We start from the raw sequence: 15,492 nt of genomic DNA, 5'->3' as shown, positions 1-15,492 counted from the left end.
AACCCAGGCAGCACCCCTTGACCCACAGTCCAGCACAAGTCACCCGAGCGGGATCTGTCCTTGCCCTCCAGAGGGTAGCCACCAGTTCCTTTGGTGGCTGGGCCCTAGCCTGCTCTGCTCAGGGCCCTCCCTCCAACCTGCCTCTCCGGAGGCTGCATTGCGGAAAACGGTAACGGTAAACAACATATTTACAAGCCACTTAACGTTTGTGGTGCCCTGCAAGTTCACGGGCTTGACCATGGATAGTTCCCATGCAAAACTTAAACGGTCCCCACGGGGACAACGGTGCCGGCTCCTGCCGGTTCAATCACAAGCAAATCAGGTAAATCTTCGGTTATCATCATTTTCTTATCATTTTCAACTTTTAACAACAACAAAGTGGTGGTCCCAACGGGGACGGTGCAACGGGCATCCACTGCCCTACTCGTACTTTTCTGCTGAGGTGGACCCATCCTCCGCCACCGGCACATCAAACATGCACTGACATGCCTGCGGTGACAGGGGCACCCGGTACCCATTTCCACCGGCACGCGGGGTATGGACAACCACGGGGTCCCACACATAGCGGGAACGCTCACTTGCCTCTTCAAACACAGCAGCAGACCCGGGACTAGGGCCGGAGTCGTCATCTCGTGTTCCTGCGTCAGGCGGGTTGCCGCCAGCTGTCGCAGTCTCCTGGCCTCCAACATCCAGCACTTCAGCCCCTTCTGCGGTAGCACGGAGCAGCAGATTAGGCGAGCTGACATTAAGGCGCCTCATAAGTAACGGCAAGGGCGGTGCATAGGCCGAGACTGGGCCGGGCCCCTCAGCCGCAGCGGCCGGTCCTGGTAGGACATAGGGACGTGGGTCACCAGTCGGTTCTGCTACATCCATTCCCCCTCCGTACCTCGGGGCAGTTGTAAGCAGCTCCTCCACCTCGTTGGTCCACTGCTCCATCATCCGGAAGATCTGATCCTGCTGACGCTGGTGGAATTGTATCACCCGGGCCTTCATCCAGGCCACAGTCTCGGGCTCAGGATCTGGCACAGTCTCTACTGGGACTTCTGGCACCATGCTGTTAAGGGGTCGCGGTTCCAGCGGTTCCCCCTGGTATACTTCAGGGACGTCCCGGACGTCTGCAGCCGGCTGGTCCGCCGGAGCGGCTGGGCAGGGTATCGCTACCGGTTGGGTAGGTAGCGGGCCTAATGGTGGGGCGGCAGCAGCTATTACGGGTAGCAGGGAGAGAGGTAAGGTGAGCGTAAGCCGGCCGGGCCCCTCAGCTCCAACGGCCGATCCCTCAGGAATACAGGGGCGTGGGTCGCTTACCCGCTCCTCCAAATCCTCTTCTGCCTCGCGTCTCCACATAGCAGCCACCACATCCGCCATGTCGGTCTCCCACTCCTCCAGGAGGAGTTGCATATGGGCCTGCAGATGATTACTCAGCGGGACGGTCCGGTCCCTCAACCACGTCGCCGTGCCAGGCGCGGGGGCTCCCTCGTTGTGAGCAGGGTTTTGCATCTTGATAACGAAGTCTTCCAGGAACCCAATATTGCTGCAGAGTCCTGGCGTCCCTGCTTTTATAGCCGCAGCTACATGCGTCCAGCCGCCATCGCGTCCCCCTTAGCTCTTTCCGGCCCCTCCTCTCTCGGGGCGGGGTTTTGGCCTTCGCGCCTTTACTGCTCGAGAAGACGCTCGAGCGGGAACTTTTCCCGCCAAAGATGGCGGCTTCTGAAATTTTTCTGCCGGATACCTCCGGCGGTAACAAGGCGCACCTCTACCAGACGGCAGAGCGGTAAGATCCTGTTCGTGGCGCCAAGTTGTCGCGGGCGGGGAGGAGGGTGTCAGCACACCGCGCTCACCCCTTCTGCTCGGGTCCGGCAGCTGCTCAGTGGTGGCTCGAGCTGTGGGCCAGATCCCGGGGTTTCTCGAGCGACACTCCTCGCCCGTGAGTGAAAAGGGGATTTTGGTTGGGAGATTGTTTATTGTCCGTGACGCCACCCACGGTTGTGGTGATTTCACCACCGCTGCTCAATATGGGGATCCCGGGGATGGTGATGCGGAGCAGCCAGTTGTTGGGTTGCCCCTCCGTGGGTAGGGGTTGGTGATCCCGGGGCCCAGTGGGGTGCAGGGGCGCAGGGGCAGCGCTGTGCCTTGCGGCACTGAGGTACTCACTCAGCCAGTAAACACGACACAGTTCTCGGTAAACAAACGGCTGGTTGGACGGGTCCCTCGGACGGTTCACGGTGCTGCGGTTCCCTGCAGTTAGCGGTGACGGTCTCTTCCCTGCACCTTTGAAATGTCTGTTTGGTAGCGGTGGATTCCCACCGGTTACCCGCTCCCCGACTACAATCTGTGCCGGAGGAGCTCCACACTTTGCCCGCAGGCGCCGGCCCTGGGAAACTGGTGCCTTGGCGGTGGCGGTGTTTCCCCGTTGTGGTTGGACCTTTGCCGTCAATCAGGACTTGCTTGTTGGGAGATCTGCGTCCCCTTCACTAACGGATTTAGCAATTTGCAGCGACTCCAAGCCTTGCCGGGATCCGAAAAGCCCCTGCCTTGGTGCTGACTGCCCTTCGTATACTGCTCCAGACCCCCGGATACACACAGCCTCCGTGGTCCTTCCAGCAACCTCCAGACAGTCCCACTGCAGACCTTCACCACTGTCTGCTGACCTTGCTGACTCCGTCTGGGCACACAGCCACAGACCAGCTTCAGGCTTTCTGTCACTTTCACTGCTGTTTCACTTCACTCTAGCTCCCTCCTGAGCTACACTCTGTTCACCTCCTACTCCTTAACTCTACTTCACTCAAGCCCTGCCTGGGCTAATCTGCTTGGAACTTCCTGCCTCCAGAGCTGTGAACTCCTAGGTGGGCGGACACCAACCGCCTGGCTCCACCCCCTGGTGTGCATCATCAGCCTCTGGAGGAAGGCAACAAGGATTTGTGGGTTAGCTGGTGTACCTGCAGGGAATGTGGGGTGCGTGTGTGTTGTTACCTGTGTCCCCTGGCTTGCCCAGGGCGACACAGATACTAATGGACATAATATACCAGATCCATTGATTTCTGATTCCACTCATGTTCCTTTATTTTTGAGCTTGAAAGAGCAGATTGCTGTTACACATTTACAAGAGTTGAGTAACACCTGCATGAGCACTCCTGACCCCCCTTCCTTTTGTCACCAAGAATCCGGGTTTTTATCCCGTTGCCTCCAGGGTCCCTATTATGGACACGTTTCAGGACCTTATTGAATCTGAAGTCAGGAATTTGCTTTCAAAGGAATCTCATGTTCAGGACAACTTATTACCTTCCGAGAGGAAAGCGTTGAAGGATTTAAGAAATAATGACTATATTGTTGTCCGCGGGGCTGACAAGGGGGGGTCAGTAGTTGTGATGGATAGTGCATTATATGAAATGGAGATCAATGCAATTCTATGTGATACCTCCACCTATAGACGGCTGTCTTGTGATCCCACGTCTGACTTTTCTTCTAAATTACGAATTCTTTTGTCACAGGGTTTTGAATGGGGGATTCTTAGTAAAAAAGTCCATGAATATCTCTTTGTTGACTCTCCTGTATGTCCTATATTTCAAGGCCTTCCTAAGGTCCATAAGGGCTTCTTTCCTCCCCCATTGAGACCCATAGTAGCCAGCACTGGGTCCCTGACTAGTAACCTCAGTGATTGGCTGGATCATCATATCCAGCCACTCATGAAACGCATTATAGGCTACATCAGGGACACTAAAAGTTTATTACAAAATCTGGCGAAAATGTCGTGGACTAGGAATTCTTTTTGGGTAATGAGCGACGTAATTTCGTTATATCCCAGCATACCGCATAGGGAAGCCCTTCAAGCTCTATATTTTCATTTGGAGAAGTACAGCCCATTGGACGATGTCTCTAAGGAATTTATCCTTATGACCGCAGGTTTTTTGTTGACCCATAACTTTTTCCAATTTAATGGAACCTTTTATCTCCAGATACCCGGATGCCCTATGGGGACGAGTTTCTCATGTGCACTGGCCAATATTTACATGGCCTACTGGGAGGAGCAATATATCTATGCTAGTGACAACCCATTTTTGGATTCCATTTTTTGGTATGCAAGGTATATTGAGGACCAGACCCTTATATGTAATGCAGATAATTATGACACCCCCCAGCAGGCTATGCAGGCCCTTAAAGCCTATTTCAATGGTAATTCTCTTAATTTGAAATTTACTATGAATTTATACATGGAATCGGCTCCCTTTTTGAACATCCTGCTATCTGGCGATCCGTTAACTGGTTCTATTCATTCTATTCTATATAGAAAGCCCATCTGTGGAAATACATCTCTTCATGCTAGCAGCTGTCACATGCCCCACACATTACAGAACCTACCTGTGGGTGAATTTTTACGAGCAAAACGATCATGCTCATCTGAGGTTTCTTATTGTGAAGAGGCTGCTCGCATTAGACTTAGGGGCACTTTGCACACTGCGACATCGCAGGTGCGATGTCGGTGGGGTCAAATTGAAAATGACGCACTTCCGGCATCGCATGCGACATCGCAGTGTGTAAAGGCTGGATGATACGATTAACGAGCGCAAAAGCGTCGTAATCGTATCATCGGTGCAGCGTCGGCGTAATCCATGATTACGCTGACGCAATGGTCCGATGTTGTTCCTCGCTCCTGTGGCAGCACACATCGCTGTGTGTGAAGTCGCAGGAGCGAGGAACGTCTCCTACCGGCCTCACTGCGGCTTCCGTAGGATATGCGGAAGGAAGGAGGTGGGCAGGATGTTTACATCCTGCTCATCTCCGCCCCTCCGCTCTGATTGGCCGCCTGCCGTGTGACGTCGCAGTGACGCCGCACGACCCGCCCCCTTAACAAGGAGGCGGGTCGCCGGCCACAGGGACGTCGCACGGCAGGTGAGTGTGTGTGTGAAGCTGGCGTAGCGATAACTTTCGCTACGCCAGCTATCACCACATATCGCTGCTGCGACGGGGGCGGGCACTATCGCACTCGGCATCGCAGCATCGGCCTGCGATGTCGTAGTGTGCAAAGTGCCCCATAGACTCAGTAAGAGAGGGTATTCTGATCATGTTTTGAATAGGGCTACCTCTTTTGCTACAAATAGGACCAGGACTGATTTGCTGAGGGATCGCCCTGTAATGGCCACATCTAAAATCGTGTTACTTTTTCTACACCTTTCAGCACCGATTTTTTTCAGATCAAACGGATCATCCAGCGGTTTATCCCCCTTTTATGTCAGGATACCATTCTGAATACAGTTCTTCATCCAGGAATAAACATAGTAGCTATGAAGGCTTGCACTATTGGAAATCTTGTGGCCCCTAGCATGTATACCTCTAAAAAGGCTAACAAAACCTGGCTTAGCGTTACTGGCTCTTATAAGTGCGGCTCCAGTCGTTGCGGCCTTTGCAGGTTTATGCGCAATACTAAATCTTTATTAGATAACAATGGGGCAAATTTTGATATTCGTTCATTCATTAACTGTGCTTCCACGCATGTGGTTTATGTGGCAACGTGCACACTATGCTGTAAGAGCTATGTGGGCTGTACCTCCCGAGCACTTAGAGCCAGGATTTCAGAACATGTCCGGATACCCCCAGCGGCTCATGATAAAACCTCTCTAACTTATGTTGCATTGGTTAAAAAACGTTCTTTATCTGGCATTACATTGAATGTCACTCAGCAGATTTTTCATCTTTAATAATTACAGGTGTAGAGTCTGTCCCCAAGCCTCCCCGTGGAGGAGATTGGTTTCAGGCTCTCCTTTTATCGGAAGCTAAATGGATCCTGAGGTTGGACTCAAGATATCCTGGCGGTTTTAATTACCGCTCTGACTTACGTTATATTTTTTGAAAAAAAGATAATTTCTGAACAAATTACGAATGGGGAAATTTTTCTCATTTATTTGTGGGTGACATTCGGTGTGATGATTGATCTCCCATACATTGTTCTGGCTGATTCTCTGATAGAGGTTAGTTTTGATCATAAAGACGCCGTAATTTGAATAAGTCGCAGGAGCGGTATATATGTTTGGACATTTTATATTATTGCTCGCATAATGTGTGTTCACATGGATATACTTTTTCATGTATTTTTTGCCTATGTCTGGTATTCCTTCCCCTTGTTGGGAGAGCTACTTTATATATTCTATAGGTGGACCTTAGGTCTTGCACATTTGCAGTCTATATTTAATTTGTAATTTAATTTTGTCGGATCTATTTATTAATTGGGAATTTTTATTTATTTTTTTTTTTTTCCTATGAACCAATTCACATGGGATTTTGATGTCCACCTCTGGCGTTAATCCATGATAATTCACTTACATATCTATATATATAATTGCCTTATTCTGTTTGCCTGTCTGTCTGTCTGTCTGTCTTGCTCCAAAATTTTGTCCTTACGGTGACACAAAGCTGATTGGGCGTTGGGCTCGCCATGGCCCCGCCCCCCCGCACGGATTGGCCCTCGCCCAGGCTGCGCCCCCACACGGATTGGCCGGCCGCTCGCCCAGGCTCCGCCCCCCCACAGATTGGCCTCTCGCCCCGGCACCCTGCAGGCATTGGCAACTCGGCCACGCCCCGCCCCCCTCACGCAATGCACGCTAGCTCTGGCCCCGCCCCCCCCCGCATTCCCCGAACCGACACGGTCACGGAGCTACGACTACCAGGTGAGTACTGTACCCCTGGGAGCCCACATCAGTGTACGCCGCCAAACCAGCCGACACATACCCTCGAATTGCTGGGGCTGGCCGGCGTATGCTGGTGTGGGCTTCCGTGCGAGCGGGGGACGAGATGCGCTGGTAAACATGGTAGCATAGTTACCAGCGCATCAAGGTCCTGCAGCGGCGAAAAATACACACACGCACACACGTAACAGCACACACACACACACACACACACTCTCACACACACACATCACATCGCATCCACATACTCACAACATCCTGGGATATCGCTTGCTTCTCGGCGGCGATATTGTGCTGTGAGCTTCCAGGACCTGCCGGAGGATCACATGGCCAGAAGCATGTGGTATCTCCGGATGTTGTGAGTATGAGCGCGTATGTGCAATATCGTCAATGTGTGTGTGTGTGAGTGTATGCGATCGGGTGTGTGTGAGTGTATGCGATCGGGTGTGTGTGAGTGTATGCGATCGGGTGTGTGTGAGTGTATGCGATCGGGTGTGTGTGGGTGTGTGAGTGTATGCGATTGGATCTGTGAGTGTCGGCAGAGGAGCACGGCGTGCTGGAGGAGGCTGGGAGGAGAGAGGCTGATCCTGGGGAAGGCTGGGATGGGGAGGCTGAGAGAAGAGAGGCTGATGCTGGGGGAGGCTGAGGCTGGGGTAGGCTGGGAGGAGAGAGGCTGATGCTGGGGACCGAAAAGGCATCAGCTGGGGACAGAAAAGGCTGATGCTGGGAGGAGAGAGGCTGATGCTGGGATGAGAGAGGCTGATGCTGGGATGAGAAAGGCTGATGCTGGGGACAGAGAGGCTGATGCTGGGAGGAGACAGGCTGATGCTGGGGACAGAGAGGCTGATGCTGGGAGGAGAGAGGCTGATGCTGGGATGAGAGAGGCTGATGCTGGGGAAAGAGAGGCTGATGCTGGGAGGAGAGAGGCTGATGCTGGGATGAGAAAGGCTGATGCTGGGAGGAGAGAGGCTGATGCTGGGAGGAGAGAGGCTGATGCTGGGGGAGAGAGGCTGATGCTGGGGGAGAGCGGCTGATGCTGGGATAAGAGAGGCTGATGCTGGGGACAGAGAGGCTGATGCTGGGAGGAGACAGGCTGATGCTGGGGACAGAGAGGCTGATGCTGGGATGAGAGAGGCTGATGCTGGGGAAAGAGAGGCTGATGCTGGGAGGAGACAGGCTGATGCTGGGGACGGAGAGGCTGATGCTGGGATCAGAGAGGCTGATGCTGGGATGAGAGAGGCTGATGCTGGGATGAGAGAGGCTGATGCTGGGAGGAGAGAGGCTGATGCTGGGAGGAGAGAGGCTGATGCTGGGAGGAGAGAGGCTGATGCTGGGGGAGAGAGGCTGATGCTGGGGGAGAGCGGCTGATGCTGGGATGAGAGAGGCTGATGCTGGGGACAGAGAGGCTGATGCTGGGAGGAGAGAGGCTGATGCTGGGGACAGAGAGGCTGATGCTGGGAGGAGAGAGGCTGATGCTGGGATGAGAGAGGCTGATGCTGGGGACAAAGAAGCTGATGCTGGGAGGAGAGAGGCTGATGCTGGGATGAGAGAGGCTGATTCTGGGGACAGAGAGGCTGATGCTGGGATGAGAGAGGCTGATGCTGGGATGAGAGAGGCTGATGCTGGGATGAGAGAGGCTGATGCTGGGGACAGAGAGGCTGATGCTGGGAGGAGAGAGGCTGATGCTGGGGACAGAGAGGCTGATGCTGGGGGAGAGAGGCTGATGCTGGGATGAGAGAGGCGGATGCTGGGATGAGAGAGGCTGATGCTGCGGGTAGAGAGGCTGATGCTGGGAGGAGAGAGGCTGATGCTGCGGGCAGAAAGGCTGATGCTGCGGGTAGAGAGGCTGATGCTGGTGCCGCATGGGGGATGGAGCACGATGGGGGGTGCGCAGCATGGGGGATGGAGCACGTTTTGGAGTGCGCAGCATGGCGCATGGAGCACGTTTGGGAGTGCGCAGCATGGCGGATGGAGCACGTTTGGGAGTGCGCAGCATGGCGGATGGAGCACGTTTGGGAGTGCGCAGCATGGTGGATGGAGCACGTTTGGGAGTGCGCAGCATGGCGGATGGACCACGTTTGGGAGTGCGCAGCATGGCGGATGGAGCACGTTTGGGTGTGCGCAGCATGGCGGATGGATCATGTTTGGGAGTGCGCAGCATGGCGGATGGAGCACGTTTGGGAGTGCGCAGCATGGGGGATGCACCACGATGGGGAGTGCGGAGTATGGCGGATGGAGCACGTTTGGGAGTGCGCAGCATGGCGGATGGACCACGTTTGGGAGTGCGCAGCATGGCGGATGGAGCACGTTTGGGAGTGCGCAGCATGGGAGATGGAGCACGATGGGGGGTGCGCAGCATAGGGGATGGAGCACGATGGGGAGTGCGCTGCATGGGGGATGGAGCACGATGGGGAGTGTGGAGTATGGCGGATGGAGCACGTTTGGGAGTGCGCAGCATGGCGGATGGAGCACGTTTGGGAGTGCGCAGCATGGCGGATGGAGCACGTTTGGGAGTGCACAGCATGGGAGATGGAGCATGATGGGGAGTGCGCTGCATGGGGGATGGAGCACGATGGGGAGTGCGCTGCATGGGGGATAGAGCACGATGGGAAGTGCACACCTCCCCCAACACACACACACACGCGCACTGCACAACACACCACACACACACTGGGAACCACAAACAACTGCCCTACACAGACACCCACACACACAGACAACGCTGCACACACAAATATACACACATACCGCACAACACACACATTGCACAAAACATACCTCCCCCAAAACACACCACACACACACAAACCGCGCAACACACACACAACGCTACAGACACACAGCGCTCCACAAACAACGCAACACACATACAACACCGCTCTCACCCCCCGTCACACCCAGACAACACCCAGAACATGTACAGCGCCCTACACAAACACTTGGTAACTACACACAACAACATCTATATATATATATAACAAAAATCATACATGAACTACACAATACGTAAATTCTAGAATACCCGATGCGTAGAATCGGGCCACCTTCTAGTATTTCTATATACATATATGGAGACAGATATACATATATGTGCATATATACATGCATTTACATACCTAATTTTTTTTTTTCCCCATTATTATTGTTATTTGTTCGGTTAGCTCTTCCAATGAAGGGTTTGAATATTTGCACAGGTTTTCCTATGACATATTAGTTGGAATTGTTATCCATTGTCAATATTGTCTAGTTACATTGCTTTTGAATGCTGGTATGGGATGTAATACTCACCTGTTGGCGTACGTAATCATGACAAGCTTGCCCCTCCCTTTCGTCCATCTAACAGGTCAGTCTATTTCAGTAGCTTTGTGGTATACATGGGACACTTATGATTAAGGACTCTTTCTTGTTTTTATGCTAAAGTCCGAAACGCGTAAAGCTCCCATGGATTAACTACGTTTTTTGGTCTTCACGGATGATGTTTTTTAATATTTCTAAATAAAAACTGTAATGATTTTATCCTAAGAAGAAGTTGTGCCGGATCCTTTCCTCTCTCTTTTCTATGTTCCTGACCGGTTGGGACCCACCGGTGGATTCCAGGCACCCGCAAGGATCAGCAGTCCGGGCAACAGGTGAGCTGAAGATTACTCCTTCTTCCTTACATGGGGTAGAGAGGGTGGGGGAGGGAACGGCGGAGAGAGGGTGGGGGAAGGAACTATCTGTGGACACACTATGGGGGGGACAGGGTGTGGAGGAGGCAAAATCTATATACACAGAATGGGGTGGGGGAGGGAACAATCTGTGGACACACTATGGGGGGGACAGAGGGTGGGCATTGGGAACTATCTGTGGACACACTATGGGGGGACATGGTGTGGAGGGGGCAAAATGTATATACACAGTATGGGGTGGGGGAGGGAACAATCTGGGGAAACACTATGGGAGGACAGAGGGTGGGGAATGGGAACCAATTGTGGACACACTTTGGGGGACAGAGGGTGGGAAGGGGCAATATCTATATACACAGTATGGGGGAGGGAACTATCTGTGGACAGAGTATGGTGGTAAGAGAGGATGGGGAGGGGGAAGTATCTTTGGACACAGTATGGGGAGAGAGGATGAGGTTTCATGCATGGGGAGAGAGAGGATGAGGTTTCATGCATGGGGACAGAGAGGATGAGGGGTGATGCATGGGGACAGACAGGATGTGGAGCGAACTGGAAAAAAATTTTGAGGACACAGAATAAAGAGTGACATGGTATGAGGAGCAAGTGGGCAGGATGGGGAGTAAGGTGGAAAAGTATATGGACACACAGGAGGTAGTGAGGAGATAGTAAGGGATGAAAAGAATGTGAGGGGCACAGAATAAAGACTGGGTAGTGGAGGGGGGTGGTATGGAGAGGGGGCAGAATGGGAGGACAGTGTGAGGTTATAGCAAGGAGGGGGAGTGTGATGAAGGCACAGTATAAAGACTGGACAGTATAAGGGGACACAGTGTAAAGGACACTGTAAACAGTAGGCTCAGTTTGGAAAGAGAGGGAATATGGAGGGCATGTACCATAAGAGGGACAGTGTGGGTCATATTTTGTGCAGAGAATACTGTGAGGGGCCATTATTTATTCTGGGGCACAGTGTAGGGCAGATATTGTTAAGTAGAAGTATTATAATACTTCTGCTACTTTTAGGGGCATCGTGTTAGGATGTGTTACAGAAGACCGGAGAAGATGGAAATCTGCAGAGATGAGATGTGAATGTGAAAAGTCATCATTGCGTCAGGAAAAGATGAAGAATAGAAAGAAATGACTCAGAGACAACATCATCTATAAGGTACCTGAATGTAAATATTTATTTGTAATACTGACAATGTCTTATCATTAGGCCTTGGTCCCACTTGCGCATAGCTTCCGATGTGAGCACAATGGGACCCCCACTGATCACCTGATTATGGTGCAGGTGGCCAGAAATGCTTATTTCCGGATCTGCTCCGTCCTCTGATGGTGTCCGCGGCCGGGTACTGACATCCACCTCATTGATTTTAATAGGAGACTTGTTACGTCACCGCCGGAGTCTGCTCCAGCGACTTCTGCTCCGATCGCCAGGCGACGCCGTGTTCCTGCCATGGATGGTGCTGGTGACGGGAGAGAAGTCGATGCCAGCGGCACCAGTGGGCGCAGGCTCCGATCATCCACTGGGCTGGGTTAGCTTGGGATCCGCAGTACCGCTGGCTGACTGTGGGTGGCATGTGTCTTACAGCTGAAGTTGCCAGCGTTCAGCTACAGCCAATGGGAAGACACCACACCCTTCTTATTTCCCCTCCTGTCACATGATTACTGCCAGATATAGTTCTGATTTTCCTGGCTCCTGTTACGTCCTATTCTGTTGGTGATTCCTGTGTTGACTTCTGCGTGTTTTTGACTACCCTTCTGCCTACTGTTTTTGTACCTTGCTGCCCGACCCGGATCTGACCTCTGCTACGTTTGCTGACTACGTCACTGCTTGCCGATTCTGTCCCTGTTCCGCAATTCCTGGTTTGACCCTGCCTGACTACTACTCTCATCGGACTGCAGCCTTCCACAGGTAGTGATCTCCAGGGTCCTGTGTAATTCCAAATCCCTGTATAGGGGTAAAAGGGTTTCAGGGTTCTGGGGGTCCTACTTGGTGAGTGGCTTCCCTCTAGCCTCCCCTTTACAGTCCATCTGAGTCTGTGGATCCAGGCAGGCGTTACAAGACTGCTGCCACTATCAGAAGACAGAGCAGACCAGAACTGAGAACTTCCCGCCACCTGCCACCACCGACACCTAGAGAAGGGATTTGGCGGGGTTGCCAGGTGCCGGAGCCTGACCAATCAGACATTGGTGACCTATCCTAAGGAAAGGTCATTAATGTTAAAGTAGTGGACAATCTCTTTAATAAAGTCTTCTGCTGTCTGACAAGTTAAGGGTTACAGGAGCATTAAAGGGGTTGTCCAAATTTGTGATGAGTCTGCAGTCACTCCTTGTGTCCTTCTGTGACTGCAGCCTTCTGAATTTTCACAGTTTGAACACTACACGCTGCCGGGATTCTCTGGTGCAGGCGGTGAGATTGGGAAGTTATGAAGCTGCAAGTATGCGATTTACATAGATGTGGTCATGTGCTGAACAGACATGCTCATACTTGTGCTCACATGATCGCCCACTCTCTGCACTGGCACCGGCACCACCACCCCGCTCCACAATCTAGTCCGGTGGCGCCTGACAGCACCTCGCCTCAGAGATCAGTACCGGCAAATATTTTTTCCCAAAAAAAGCACTGGCCATCAGTATGTTTTGTTACAATAAGGTTGTGAAGGTCTTGAGATAGCTCACTAGTTTTATCCATCATGAGATGTTTCTTGTGTTGCACTTTGGTGACGAGGCACATTTTTATAGGCAATCAGTTGAACCCGCTGATATTATTTACATTGCAGGATTATTTTCTAATTACTGATAGATTTAAGCTGGTGTCATGATTTTCCATTGCCTTCTGCACCTTTTTTTCTTCATGTGTTCAATATTTTTTCATTGTGTCATCTCTCATTATTACACATCACTACATTTATGGACAGCTATGTTTTGATTTCTTTACCTGTGTTGATTGGATGGATTGTTACTGACATCTATTGATAGATTCATGTCAATAGCACCTTTGGAAAAATATAAACTTAGAAAATTGGTGACGTGTTCAGTACTTATTTCAGCCACTGTAATCCCCCCACAGTCACCTCACATAGTCTGATATCTCTACAGTCCCTCACACAATATGATACCCCCAAAGCTCTTACTAACAGATTGATACCCTCACTGTCAGAATATGATGTTCCACAGCTCACCACACACTGAATGATCTCCCCATAGTCCCTCCCACATACACTATGATTCCCCCCAGCTTCCCGACACATTGTGATGCCATTATTATGCCTCCCTGTCCCTCCTGATCCACAGTGTAATACTACCACTGGCGCCCTCACATTCACACTATGATGTCTCCATAGTCTCCCACACAGTATGGCACATCCTACCCTTCGAATGTGAACAGGTGCAGACTGAGCATGAAACATAGTAACAAAAAGGAGACAGTTGCACTCTGTAGTGCTAAGATATGTGGAACAATAAATATGGGAATATAGACATGCAATACTGTTGTGAAAAAAATTGAGATACTTAGCACACAAAATTGGCCATTTTTATGTGAGCCCAATAGCCAGTGGCAAGGCAACCTCATTTTTGTTGGGTCCCTATCAAACTAATACACACTGTCCATACTGTAACACCACCACCAAAGGCTCACCTGGTGACAGCAATGGCTGATGCATAGCATTCTTGATGTCTTCAACATCATTGGTGGTCATCACTTGTTCTCAGCGGGAATCGACTTTCATCACTGAATAGCCCTAAGGTTCACTGGTCCCTCGTCGCAATGGCGAGGTACTGTTGATCAACTGTTTGTTTTTTTTTAATCAGATACATTTTTATTTTTCACCAAGTATACAAAACATGTGTTATATTTTCAGCAATAACGAGCAGAACTATAAGCTTTGCCTCCCCAACATCCCCTCCTCCTTCCTCCTCAGCGTACATATTACCCATATCAATATCAAAGATCTTACATTTTAACCCTTTAATAGCATATATTGGAATGTATAGAACTAACTATCTCTGCCCCTAGTCCAACATCTCCCAACTCTAATATTTATCCATATTGCAACCACGGATTCCACAATCTATCAAAAAGTGCAAGTTGTTTCCTTTTCCCATATATGCTTCTCTCCATTCGAACAATATGATTAACTTATGCGACAAATTCCCCTCTAGTCGGTGGGTCCCCCTGCATCCAGTGTTTGGCAATTACTTTCCTTGCCGCATACAGCAGTCTGGCTATCACTATATTAAAATTGTTGTCTACTCTAATTTCCTCCACGTAACCTAGAAGACATTCCAGGGGTTGTCTGGGAAGTTTACATCTATAAGCTCCTTCTATTCTATTAAGAACAGTTATCCAAAAGGGTGCCAACTTGGGGCACATCCACATCATGTGGAAAATGCCGGCACCTTCTCCATTACATCTAGGACAGTCGGAGTTACTCCTCAATCCCATTTTACACATAATTAGCGGGGATCTATATGCCCTATGCACCACGTAGAGGTGGGATAATCTTGCTGGTTCACTCATTGATAATTTCGGCATGTATTCCAAAACACTATCCCATACCTCATCAGTGATCCCGTCTATCTCTGCCTCCCATTTAGTCCTAGTGTTTACAGGGTGATCAAGCAAATATGTATGCAGTAGGTCCCTATATATAGTAGATATGATTCCTCTTGTGGGTCCACTACTACACACATATTTCAGTACTAGGTCTGCCTGTACCAGCAATGATTGCTTAACTCCCTGAGCCACCACTGCATGCGCCAACCGTTTGTACTGGTACCACCCAAGTGGGGATATCCCAAACTCATCCTGTATTTGTGTAAACGATTTCAGGCATCCCTGGCTAAGAATTTGCCCCATATACCATATAACTTTACGTGCCCATTCCTTAATTTTGCCTATCTTGTATATCTCAGAGCAGTTTTCATTGTCCCACAACGGAGAGAATTCAGTTATTGCTGTAATCCCTCTTATTTGCTTGATCTTCCTCCAGATTCTATTCATCAGGCTAAAGGCCCTGTCACACACAGAGATAAATCTTCGGCAGATCTGTGGTTACAGTGAAATTGTGGACAATCAGTGCCAGGTTTGTGTCTGTGTACAAATGGAACAATATGTCCATGATTTCACTGCAACCACAAATCTGCCAAAG

Source organism: Anomaloglossus baeobatrachus, chromosome 1 (assembly GCF_048569485.1).
Source record: "Anomaloglossus baeobatrachus isolate aAnoBae1 chromosome 1, aAnoBae1.hap1, whole genome shotgun sequence".
NCBI lineage: Eukaryota > Metazoa > Chordata > Amphibia > Anura > Aromobatidae > Anomaloglossus > Anomaloglossus baeobatrachus.
Note: the sequence above shows the minus strand (reverse complement) of the source record.